The sequence below is a fragment of the Jaculus jaculus genome, chromosome 6 (assembly GCF_020740685.1).
Source record: "Jaculus jaculus isolate mJacJac1 chromosome 6, mJacJac1.mat.Y.cur, whole genome shotgun sequence".
NCBI lineage: Eukaryota > Metazoa > Chordata > Mammalia > Rodentia > Dipodidae > Jaculus > Jaculus jaculus.
Window position 1 is genome coordinate 141,973,641 of NC_059107.1, and position 11,254 is coordinate 141,984,894.

Sequence of the window (11,254 nt, forward strand, 5' to 3'; positions counted from 1 at the left end):
CATGTAATCTGCACCTCGTCACATACTGAAGGGGACTCAGGAGAAAGCACGCTTCCTTTGGCAGTGCCAGTTAGGGACAGGAGCCCAAAGGGAAAGCCAGATGTCACCTCACTGTGTCAGGAATGGAACTCATATCTAATCCAGTTTCACCCACAATGGCTGCCATGCCTCCTGTGGTCTCTGTAGTCTAGAACACTACCTAGGTAGGCTAGCCTTTGGGTCAGCCCCTTGAATCTTCAAACCAATCAGGTCTTCCCATTACATACCTGAGTGTCACCAAAGAATCCATTTGTAATTGGCTATAAAGCCTTGTTTATGCTGATCTCTGTCTGGACCCATGTAGGTTTGGCTTTCCCCTATCCAACCTGGCTGAGTACAGATCAATCATTGAAGACCCCACATTAGCCACCATTTGCCACATCCATAACAAAACATGACGTCTATCGTGAGATGGACAAATAGCAACGCAAAACAAACAAGCAAAAAACAACCAACAGGGCTGGAGAGATGGCTTAGTGGTTAAGGTGCTTGTGTGTGAAGCCTAAGGACTCAAGTTCCATTCTCCAGGTCCTACGTAAGCCAGACGCACATAAGGTGGTGCATGTGTCTGGAGTTCATTTGCAGTGTGTTGGAGGCCCTGGTGTGCCCATTTCTCTCAAACTGCCTCTTTCTCTCAAATAAATAAACATCCTCAGTAAAATCCTCACAAAACCAATTCAAGACCACATCAAAAGCATTTTCTGCCTCGATCAAGCAGGTTTGTGCCAGAGATGCAGGGAGGGTTCAACATATGGAAATCTGTAAGTGTTGTACACTCCGTAAATAAGCTTAAACACAAGAACCTCATGATCATTTCAATAGATACAGAGAAGGCTTTTGACAAAATGCAGCGTGACTTCATGATCATGATGTACTAGAGAGACTAGAGATGGAAGGACCATATCTCAACACAACAAAGGCAGTTTATAAATCACTTAATGCCCAAAGCATACTAAATGGTGAGATTGAGATTGCGAACAAGACAGGGTGCCCACTCTCACCACTGCTCTTCAACATAGTACTAGAAGTTCTAGCCAAAGCAATAAGAGGAGAAAGAAATAAAAGGGGTACAAATTGGAAAGGAAGAAGTTAAACTAGCCCTATTCACAGATGACATGATGCTATACGTTAGTGACCCCTAAAAATCCTTTTACAGTGATAAATTCCTTCAGCATAGTGGCAGGATACAAAATTAACACACAAAAATCAGTAGCTTTCCTATGTGCCAAAAACAAACACATGGAGAAAAAGATGAGTAAGGCTGTCCCATTTTCAATAGCTACAAAAAAATTAAATATCTTGGAATATCACTAACCAAGGAAGCAAAAGTCCTATTCGATAAAAACTCTGAAGAAGGAAATTGAGGAAGACACGAGAAGATGGAAAGACATTCTTTGCTCATGGACTGGTAGAATTAATATTGTAAAAATGGCCATTCTATAAACAGCAGTATACAGATTCAGTGAAATACCAATAAAAATTCCAGCATCATATTTCAAAGAGATAGAAAAAACAGTCTCAAAATTTAAAGATTTTATTTTTATTTATTCATTTATGAGAGAGAGAGAGACAGAGAGAAAGACAGAGAGAACAAAGAATGGGCATGTCAGGGCCTCCAGCCACTGCAAACAAACTCCAGATGCATGTGCCACCATGTGCATCTGGCTTACGTGGGACCTGGAGAATTGAACCTTCGTCCTTAGGCTTCGCAGGCAAGTGCCTTAACTGCTAAGCCATCTCTCCAGCCCAGTCTCAAAATTTATATGGAGCCACAGAAGGCCTCATATATCTAAAAGTGTCCTCACCAAAAGAAACACTGCTGGAGGTTATCACTATACCCAATATCAAGTTATATTACAAAGCCATAGTAATAAAAACAGCATGGGACTGGCACAAAAGCCAGCATATAGCTCAATGGAACAGAATGGAAGATCCACACATTGGTTTAAGCAAATAAAGTTATCTGATCTTTGACAAAGGAGCCATCAGTGCACACTGGAATAAAGACAGCATTTTCAACCAATGGTGCTGGAGAACTTGGGCAGACATCGTATGTGGAAAAATGAATCTACATCCACTTCCTTCACCCTGCGCAAAAATCAACTCCAGCTTCTTCCTTGGGAAAACACCCAATGGTGGATGACAGTAGCGCAGAGGGAGGGGGCAGGGCAGGCCCGGGAGGCCGCAGTGGCTTCTGCAGAGGACTCGTGGACGCAAAGCCAAAGACAGTGAGTGGATCCTTGTCACCAAGCTGGGCCGCCTGGTCAAGGGCATGAAGATCAAGTCCCTGCAGGAGATCTATGTTCTCCCTGCCATTCCAGGAGTCTGAGATTATTGACTTCTTCTTGGGGGTGTCCCTTGAGGATGAGGTTCTGAAGATCATGCCAGTGCAGAAGCAGACAGGAGCTGGCCAGTGGACCAGGTTCAAGGCTTTTGTTACCACTGGGGACTACAACAGTTATGTCGGTGGGGATGTTAAGTACTCCAAAGAGGTAGCTACTGCCATCCGAGGGGCCATCATTTTGGACAAATTCTCCATTGTGCCTGTCTAGAGAGGCTCCTGGGGGAACAAGATGGGCAAGCCCCACACAGTCCCCTGTAAAGTGACAGGCCGCTGTGGCTCTGTGCTGGTGTGCCTTATCCCTGCCCCCAGGGCCACTGGCATTGTCTCTGCCCCCCGTGCCCAAGAAGCTGCTGCTGATGGCTGGTATTGATGCCTGCTACACTTCAGCCAGGGGCTGCACTGCCACCCTGGGCAACTTTGCTAAGGCCACCTTTAAAAAAAAATTTATTGTTGTTTATTTTATTTATTTATTTGAGAGCGAGCAAGAGAGAGAGAGAGAGAGAGAGAGAGAGAGAGAGAGAGACAGAATGGGCACGCCAGGGCCTCCAGCCACTGCAAACGAACTCCAGACGCGTGCGCCCCCTTGTGCATCTGGCTAACATGGGTCCTGGGGAATCGAGCCTAGAACTGGGGTCCTTAGGCGTCACAGGCAAGCGCTTAACCACTAAGTAAGGCCACCATTTTTTGAAGAGCACCAATGCCTCTCATATTGTCCCATAAAATATTAAAAGCCAGGCGTGGTGGTGCATGCCTTTAATCCCAACACTTGGGAGGCAGAGGCAGGCGGAGTGCCGTGAGTTCAGTGCTGCCTTGAGACTACATAGTGAATTCCAGGTCAGCCTGGACTAGAATGAAACCATACTTTGCAAAAACAAACAAACAAGCAAACACAAACGAAAAATCAGATAAAGACCCAAGAAACAAAGAAAATGATAGTTCAATCTCCCCGATGAACATACATGTAAAAATTCTGAATAAGGGCTGGAGAGATGGCTTAGCAGTTAAGCGCTTGCCTGTGAAGCCTAAGGACCCCGATTTGAGGCTTGATTCCCCAGGACCCACGTTAGCCAGATGCACAAGGGGGTGCACGCATCTGGAGTTCATTTGCAGTGGCTGGAGGCCCTGGCGTGCCCATTCTCTCTCTCTCTCTGCCTTTCTCTATCTGTTGCTCTCAAATAAATTAAAAAAAATTCTGAATAAGATATTTGCAAACTGAATTGAAAAACGCATCAAAAAGATGATTTACTGTGATCAAGTAGGCTTCATTCCAGTGATGTCAGAAGGGTTCAATATATGCACATCAATTTCTGCAGGGAATCACAGGGATGCACTCAAGGATAGGAACCACATAGTCTTCCGACAGATGAAGAAAAGGCTTTTTGACAAAATCCAACATCTATTTATGATAAAAACCTGAAGGGACTAGGGATAGAAGGAACATCTCTCAACAAAAATAAAAGTTATATCAAACCATGTCACAGAAGATGGTGAAAAAGGTCAAAGCATTTCCACTAAAACCAGGAACAAGACAAGGATGCCTGCTTTCTTCACTCATTCAGTATAATGGTTGAAGTCTTAGCTATAGCCATAAAAGACAAGAGGAGGAAATAAAAGGGTTACATCCTGGTCAGCATGGCAGTCACCAAGAAAACATAAATACTAGGAAGGTGGACAGAGGGTAGTGGTTGCTTTCTCACAGCTGGGACAAACACCCTATCAGAAGCAGCTTACGGAAGGAAAGGGCTTGTATGGGCTTGCACTTACAAGTTTCATCATGGTAGGGGAAACGCAGAAGGTCAGGAAGCTGGGGCACATGGTCACGTATCACCAGGGAAGAAGCAGCAGGAGCGGGCTGACTGTCACTGGCCGGTGGGGCTGGGCTATAACATTCCAGGGCTGCACCCTCTCCAGTGACACACCTCCTCCCGCAAGGCTGTGCCTCCCAAAGCTTCACCAGGTGGGGATTAAGTAGGAGGCTTAATCACAAACATATGAGGCTATGGGGCCACTCCACATGGGAACCACCACTCAAGGGAACTCCGATGCTGGTGTGAATGCACACTAGCCCAGGCACTACAGAAGTCAGTAAAAAGGGTTTTCAAGAAACATCTACCAGATGACCCGACTCTACCACTTCTGGGTTTCTACCCAAAGGAGTCCAAGTCAAGATATCACAGACATACTTGCATGATAATGTTTACTGTCATGTTTATTGTTCACAATTGCTAAGTTATGGAATCAACCTGGGTGACCATCAGCAGAGGAATGGTCAAAGAGAATGTGGTATATATACATACTAGAATATTTTCAGCCATAAAAAAAGAATAAAATTATTTTTTTTTGCAGGAAAATGCATGCAACTGGACATGATCATATTAAACACATTAAGCCACTATTCAAAAAAAATACCAAATATTATATCTTCTTTCTCATTTGTGGTTCTTAGATTTTACCTACGCACATAAAATTATGTATGTACATATGCCATGTCTAGAGGAATAAAGGGGTCTAAAAGGAGTGGGGTGGGTGAAATGGGGGGTAAGGAAAGGTGGCGTGTGTGGACTCTGGGGAGTATTGTTAACATACAAAATGTCCTGTGTGACACAATACTCAGTTTAATGAATATACACAATGAAAATCATTTTAGAACTTAATAGGAATTACTGGAGGGTGGCATAAGGGCTGTGAGAAAGATGATTTGTCATGTTTTTGAAGTGTCCCTCAAAGGCCCATGTGTCAAAGGCTTGGTCTCTAGCCTGTGGCATGAATGGGAGGTGGTCTCATGTAGGAAAATTATGTCATTGAATGCATGACCTTGGAGGAGGCCTGGTCCCCTTCTGATATGTTTTTTTTTTTTTTTTTTGCTGTGACATATGTGAGATGCTAAGCATCCCTGTCATGATGGGCGGTGTTGCCTCAGGCTCAAAGCTACGTGGCCAAGCAGCCATGGACTGGGCCTGTAAGCCAAGACACTTTCCTACTTCACGTTAACTCAGGTTTTGCGTCCTTCCCCCCCCCCCCAACATTACAATTTATTCTGTTTTCATGATTACAGATCTCACAGGGCCGAAGAGATAAACAAAAATAAGCAAGCACCTTTCCCCCACGTAACTGGCATTTTGCTGTTAACGATGATAGGCACGTTGACTTCATTCATTAACGTGCATTAAAAGCTGACAAGATCAAGTCATTATAATTAATGTAGCTGCTTCTTCCACAGCCACGCCAAGTATCAGAACTATGAACCATGCGGTGAGCTCTGAAGTGGTGTTCATGTCAATTTTTATTTTGAAGCTTTCACGTGTTAATCAGACTCCTCTTGTCAAGGCAGGAACCGTTGTTAAAAGCTTCCTTCCTGTTTGTTAACCTAAGCCTCTAGTAATCACAACTATTAGCTACAATAGGAAAATAAAACCGCACTCCCAACTGGGTGAAACTGTAGTGCCTGGCTCTCTTTTTAGAGCATTAGCTTCCTGGAAGGGAAGAGGGCTGTTAACCTAGTGGTGTCGTAAACTATGATACCCACACAGTGTGCCTAATGTCCTTTGCAGCAAAAACCAAGATGTCAGGCAACTTTGATCATCTTGACTACTTTATCATTCTCAACATACAAGACATATTTCTTATATATTTAAATATTTTATTTATTTATGAGAGAGGAGAGAGAGAGAGAGAGAGAGAGAGAGAGAGAGAGAGAGAGAGAGAGAGAATGGGCATGACAGAACCTCCAGCCACTGCAAACAAACTCCAGACAGACAATACCACCTTGTGCATCTGGCTTATGTGGGTACTGTGGAATCAAGCCTGGGTTCTTAGGCTTCACAAGCAAGCCCCTTAACCACTAAGCCATCTTTCCAGCACCACAAGGTATATTTACAAGCTCATTATAGACAGCCCGAGAAATTGTTCATTTTAGCATACTGAGTTCCTGCAAGTTGCCAGAGCAAGTGAGAAATCACCTCAGAGCAAGCATTATGGTCCATCAGCTTTTAGAAGCAAGAAGGAAACACCTTGAAGGCAGAAACAAAACTCTCCTGAGCTCATCACATCCCATGGCTACCTTCACAACCTTAGTTGACAAGATCCGGAGTCCTTCCTATTCCTGATAGGAGGAATCCATCCTCAAGGTGACCAGAAAGGTCAAGTTTTAGGGGCTGGAGAGATGGCACTTGCTTGCAAAACCTAACCCTGTTGAACTCCTCTGTCTAACTTTTACTCTCATTTCAGCTTCTCGGCATCACACCTCGAGCAGCATGCCGTCAGCTCCCTGCTTCTGTGGCCTGGTATGAGCTGCTCACTTGCCTGAGGCCCCATTGGGAAGCCGTAGAACCTTTAGTAGGCGAGGCCTAATGGAGGAGAGGTATTGAAAGAATGACTGTGAAGGGGCCCCAGATCTTTTCTACCTTTTTCTTTTTTCCTTTTTTATTCTGGTTGCCATGAGGTGAATATTTCTCTTCTGCTACATGGTCCACAGTACTATCTCAGGCTCCAGCAATAAATAGTTCCAGAAGCCAGAGGCCAGGAAGGCCTGGCAGGAGCTGGAAATCAGTGTCACATCATTGCCCTGTACATCTAACGCTTGTGTGTATATGTGTGAGTGCAGGTGCACGTGCACATGTGTGTGTGGAGGCCAGAGGACAACCTTGGGTATCATTCATTAGGAAATCAGTCTCTCTCTCTCTTTTTTTTTCTCCCTGAGGGAGGGTCTCATTCTAGCCCAGGCTGACCTGGAATTCACTATGTAGTCTGAGGGTGGCCTCGAACTCATGACAATCTTCTTACGGCTGCCTCCCGAGTGCTGGGATTAAAGGCGTGTGCCACCACGCCTGGTGTAGCAGATAGCTTCAGGGTCACTGAGATGAACTTCCAGACAAGGAACAGTTATGGAGGAAGGGATTTATTGATGCTTACAGATACAGGGGAAGTTCCATAATGGCAGAAGAAGCTGGCCTGCTTTCCCAGGACCGAACACAGAGAGACATGCACAAGCCAAAAGTCAAAAGCACACTTCAAGAACTCCACACAGCACAATTCAAGAACTCCAGCTAGGCACACTTTGCATATCTTTTGATTAAAATCTCAAACCCACCACCACACCTTAAGATTCGCCCAGTGACACTGCCTCCAGCCAGGTAGCTGCAGATGCAAACTATAAACTAATAAAGCACTGAATATATTGGGGGCCCATCTATTCAAAGTACCACACCCAGCTAGTCTACCTATTTTTTTTTTTTTTTGGTGGGGGGAGGTAGTATTGGGAGTCTCTCATTGGTCTGAAGTTTACCAAGTACCAATTAGGCTAGATCAGATTGGCAGAGAGATCCTCCTATCTCTGCCCAACTCTTCATCCCCAGTGGGGATTACAGTCACATGCTGCCAGAATTTTTACATGGATACTAGGCATTGAATTTAGGTCCTCATGCTTTGGAGGCAAACACTTTATTTATTGAGCTATCTTCTTAACCTCTTTCCTAATTTTTTACTTTTTTGGGGAGAGGAGGTTTTCAGGTAGGGTCCCATTCTATCCCAGGCTGACCTGGAATTCATTCTGTGGTCTCAGGGTGGTCTTGAACTCACAGCGATACATCTACCTCAGTCTCCCGAGAGCTGGGACTAAAGGCGTGTGCCACCACGCCTGGCTCTGCCCTAACTTCTTATCTTCCATACATTCTTTCAAACAACTCTCACCGGTAGGAGAGGTTTGCTTTGTTTCTCATAACAGCCTCTTTTCTCTGTTATGGCTTCTGTCACCCTGTGGTGAGATTGCTGCTTCTTCTTCTCTCTCTCTCTTTTTTCTTTTTCTTGTTTTTTTGAGGTAGGGTCTCACTCTGGCTGACCTGGAATTCACTATGTAGTCTCAGGATGGCCTTGAACTCACAGTGATCCTCCTACCTCTGCCTCCCAAGTGCTGGGATTAAAAGTTTGCGCCACCACACCTGGCCTTCTTCTTCTTTTTAGTATTTATTTATTTGACAGAGAAAGAGAGAGAGAGATAGATAAAGAGAGAAGCAGATAGAAAGAATGGCTGTGCCAGGGCCTCCAGCTGCTGCAAATGAATTCTGGATGCATGTGCCACCTTATGCATCTTCCTTGCATTGGTCCTGGCAAATTGATCCTGGATCCTTTGGCTTTGCAGGCAAGCACCTTCACTGCTAAGCCATCTCTCCAGCCTGAGATTGTTTCTTTCTTTTTCTTCAATATTTTATTTATTTATTTGCAAGCAGAGAGGACGAGAGAGAGAGAGAGAGAGAGAGAGAGAGAGAGAGAGAGAGAATGAATGGATGGGTACCAGTACCTCTTGCCACTGCAAACAAACTCAATTGCATGTGCCACTTTCTGTGTCTGGTTTATGTGGGCACAGGGGAGTTGAACCTAGGTTGTCAGGCTTTACAAGCAAGCACCTTTAACCTCTAAGCCATCTCTCCAGCACCTGAAATTGCTTCATTACCTATTAGATTGGAAGCTCTTGCAATTAGAGCTCAATTTCTGGGTGGATGTATGCATATTGGGCAGTTTGTGTTCACCACCTCCCGCATGAGGCTGCCAAAAAACTGCCAAGTTGATTTGTAATGTATCACTACTATTTTCTTTATCTTCCTGTTTTAAACTTTGCCATTTTCCTATGAAACATCATTAGAGAAACACAAAACTTTTCTTGAATAAAAGAGATTTGCTACTAGATTACAGGAAATGACTAAAGGTATCCCTGGAGTGTTTACATCAGCAAGAGTGGCCATCTATTATTCAACAAATGTTTGATATTATAATTTACTTAGTGACCTTCAGAGAAGGAGCAATGATTTTTTAATAATTCGTAGTCTCTGAAGATCCTCATTGGAATAGATTCCTTGCTCCTAGGCCCTCCCCACAGGACTTTGGATTCGCTAAGCAGTTATTGAGATGCCCGAGTTTTAATATGGGCTACTCTTCGGCTATGAGCTTAACCAGAGGATGTTCTTCCAGGTGTCTGCACACTTGGAAGGGGCTGAAGCACTGACTCAAATGCAAGACCCATTAGAGACCAGACCTTTGAAGTCATTGGACATTATGACAACCTGCTCCTGAGTCACCTGACAGTGTGAGAAGAATAAAACTTGGGTAGTTTTCATTTTAGTCATGATTTGAGAAAATGAGTTGCCAGTGTTCACTGTAAAATCATTTATGAGGTCAGGGCTTTAGGACTGGGAATACTGCCTGCCACACGAAGTGAATAGAAAATATGCCTCTGTCATTTTCCAGCACTCAGGCTTGGAGAGCGCATCTGAGGCCCGAGTTTGGATGTGCAGTCTGAGCCACTGAGCAGACTGGAGGCCCTCAGCTGCTGAGGTGATCTCTGGACTGTTCTGAGGAGACAGAGACCTTCACATTCGCTCGTCTCCCAGTGTCACTGCCTGCCCACTGCTGCCATGCCCCGCTTGCATTTCATTTCCCCAGCTCCTTTCCTACTGTCATGCCTTTTCTTTATTTTTTTTGCCATCCACCGAGTTTAATTAGGGCTTCATGCAGGAGCACAGGTAGAGAATGGGAGCTACTATATTTTTCTCATGATAGTGTTGCAATGTACTAATTAGCTGAACGCTTTTTAATTTTTGCTCATTTTAAAAATATTTTAAATTTATCTCATTTTTATTTGAGAGTGAGAGTGAGAGAAAGAGGCAGATGAAGGGGGAAAGAGAGAGAGAGAGAAAGAGATAGAGAGAGAGAGAATGGGCATGCCAGAGCCTTCAGCTTCTGCAAATAAACTCCAGATGCATGCATCACCTTGTGCATCTGGCTTACGTGGGTCCTGGGGAATTGAACCTTAGTCCTTTGGCTTTGCAGGCAAATGTCTTAACTGCTAAGCCATCTCTCCAGCCCATTTTTTATTATTTCTATTTATTTATTTGATGGATAGACACAGAGAGAGAGAGAGAGAGTATAGGCATGCCAGATTGTCTTGCCACTGAAAATGAACTCCAGATGTATGCACCACTTTTTGTATCTGGCTTTATGTTGGTACCGGGGAATAAAACCTGTAGCAACAGGCTTTGTAAGCAAGCCTTTAACTGCTGAGCCAGCCATCTCTCCAGTTCTGGTTACCTCTTTTTTTCTTTTCTTTTCTTTTTTGCTCTTTTTTTGGCATGTGTGGAGACAGACTGAAAGATGTTAAGCCGGTAGGCCACAGCCAAGTGGGGAGTAGGGAATGGGCCCTTGGCCATCTGCACCCTCCAGTAACACACGTAGCCTGACTCTCCACATTGAAGCCCGGGGTTTGAGGATCCCAGGACAGCGTTTCAGCTTTGCTCTTGGCCCATCATGATGGATGCGCTGGCATCTATGTCTCAGAGATGAGCAGGTACTATTCCCTGCTCCAGGGCAGCACCTGCCTTCGGTTGTGTATTTCTCCCATTGTAGGAAGATGCCCACTCCTCTTTGAGGAAAGCAAAGGCTGGCCACTGCCCAGCCTGCTCTGGGTTTTCAGAGCCTGAGGACAGAGGCGACACTTGTAACCCTGCCTCCGCTTTGGAGAAAGGATTTGTTTCCAGCTGATGACATGCCCAAAGCAGCCAGTGGCTGTGCATGCTTTCTCCTGCCCTGTTGATCCCATCCTCTCTGTTCTCTCTCTCTCTTGTAAGTGGGGCCTCACGCTAGCCCAGGCAGACCTGGAATTCACTATGTCATCTAACGCTGGCGTTGAACTCACAGCGCGCCTCCTACCTCTGCCTCCTGAGTGCTGGGATTAAAGATGTGTACCACCAAGCCCAGCTTCCTTAGTGTTTTTCTTTCCATTTAAAAATATGCAGCCTCTCAGGGCCTCATTTTTTCCCCCCCATGTCAGATAGAGAATACTACACCATGTACACAAGGCTTGTCTGAGACATGGAAGAATAT

The 11,254-nt window shown here is 44.8% G+C and overlaps 1 pseudogene; it reads left to right on the forward strand.

Annotated features, from left to right (window-relative positions):
• LOC101613484 overlaps positions 1 to 6,733 on the forward strand; it is a 28,252-nt pseudogene extending 21,519 nt beyond the window's left edge.
• The last annotated feature ends 4,521 nt before the right edge of the window (positions 6,734 to 11,254 follow it).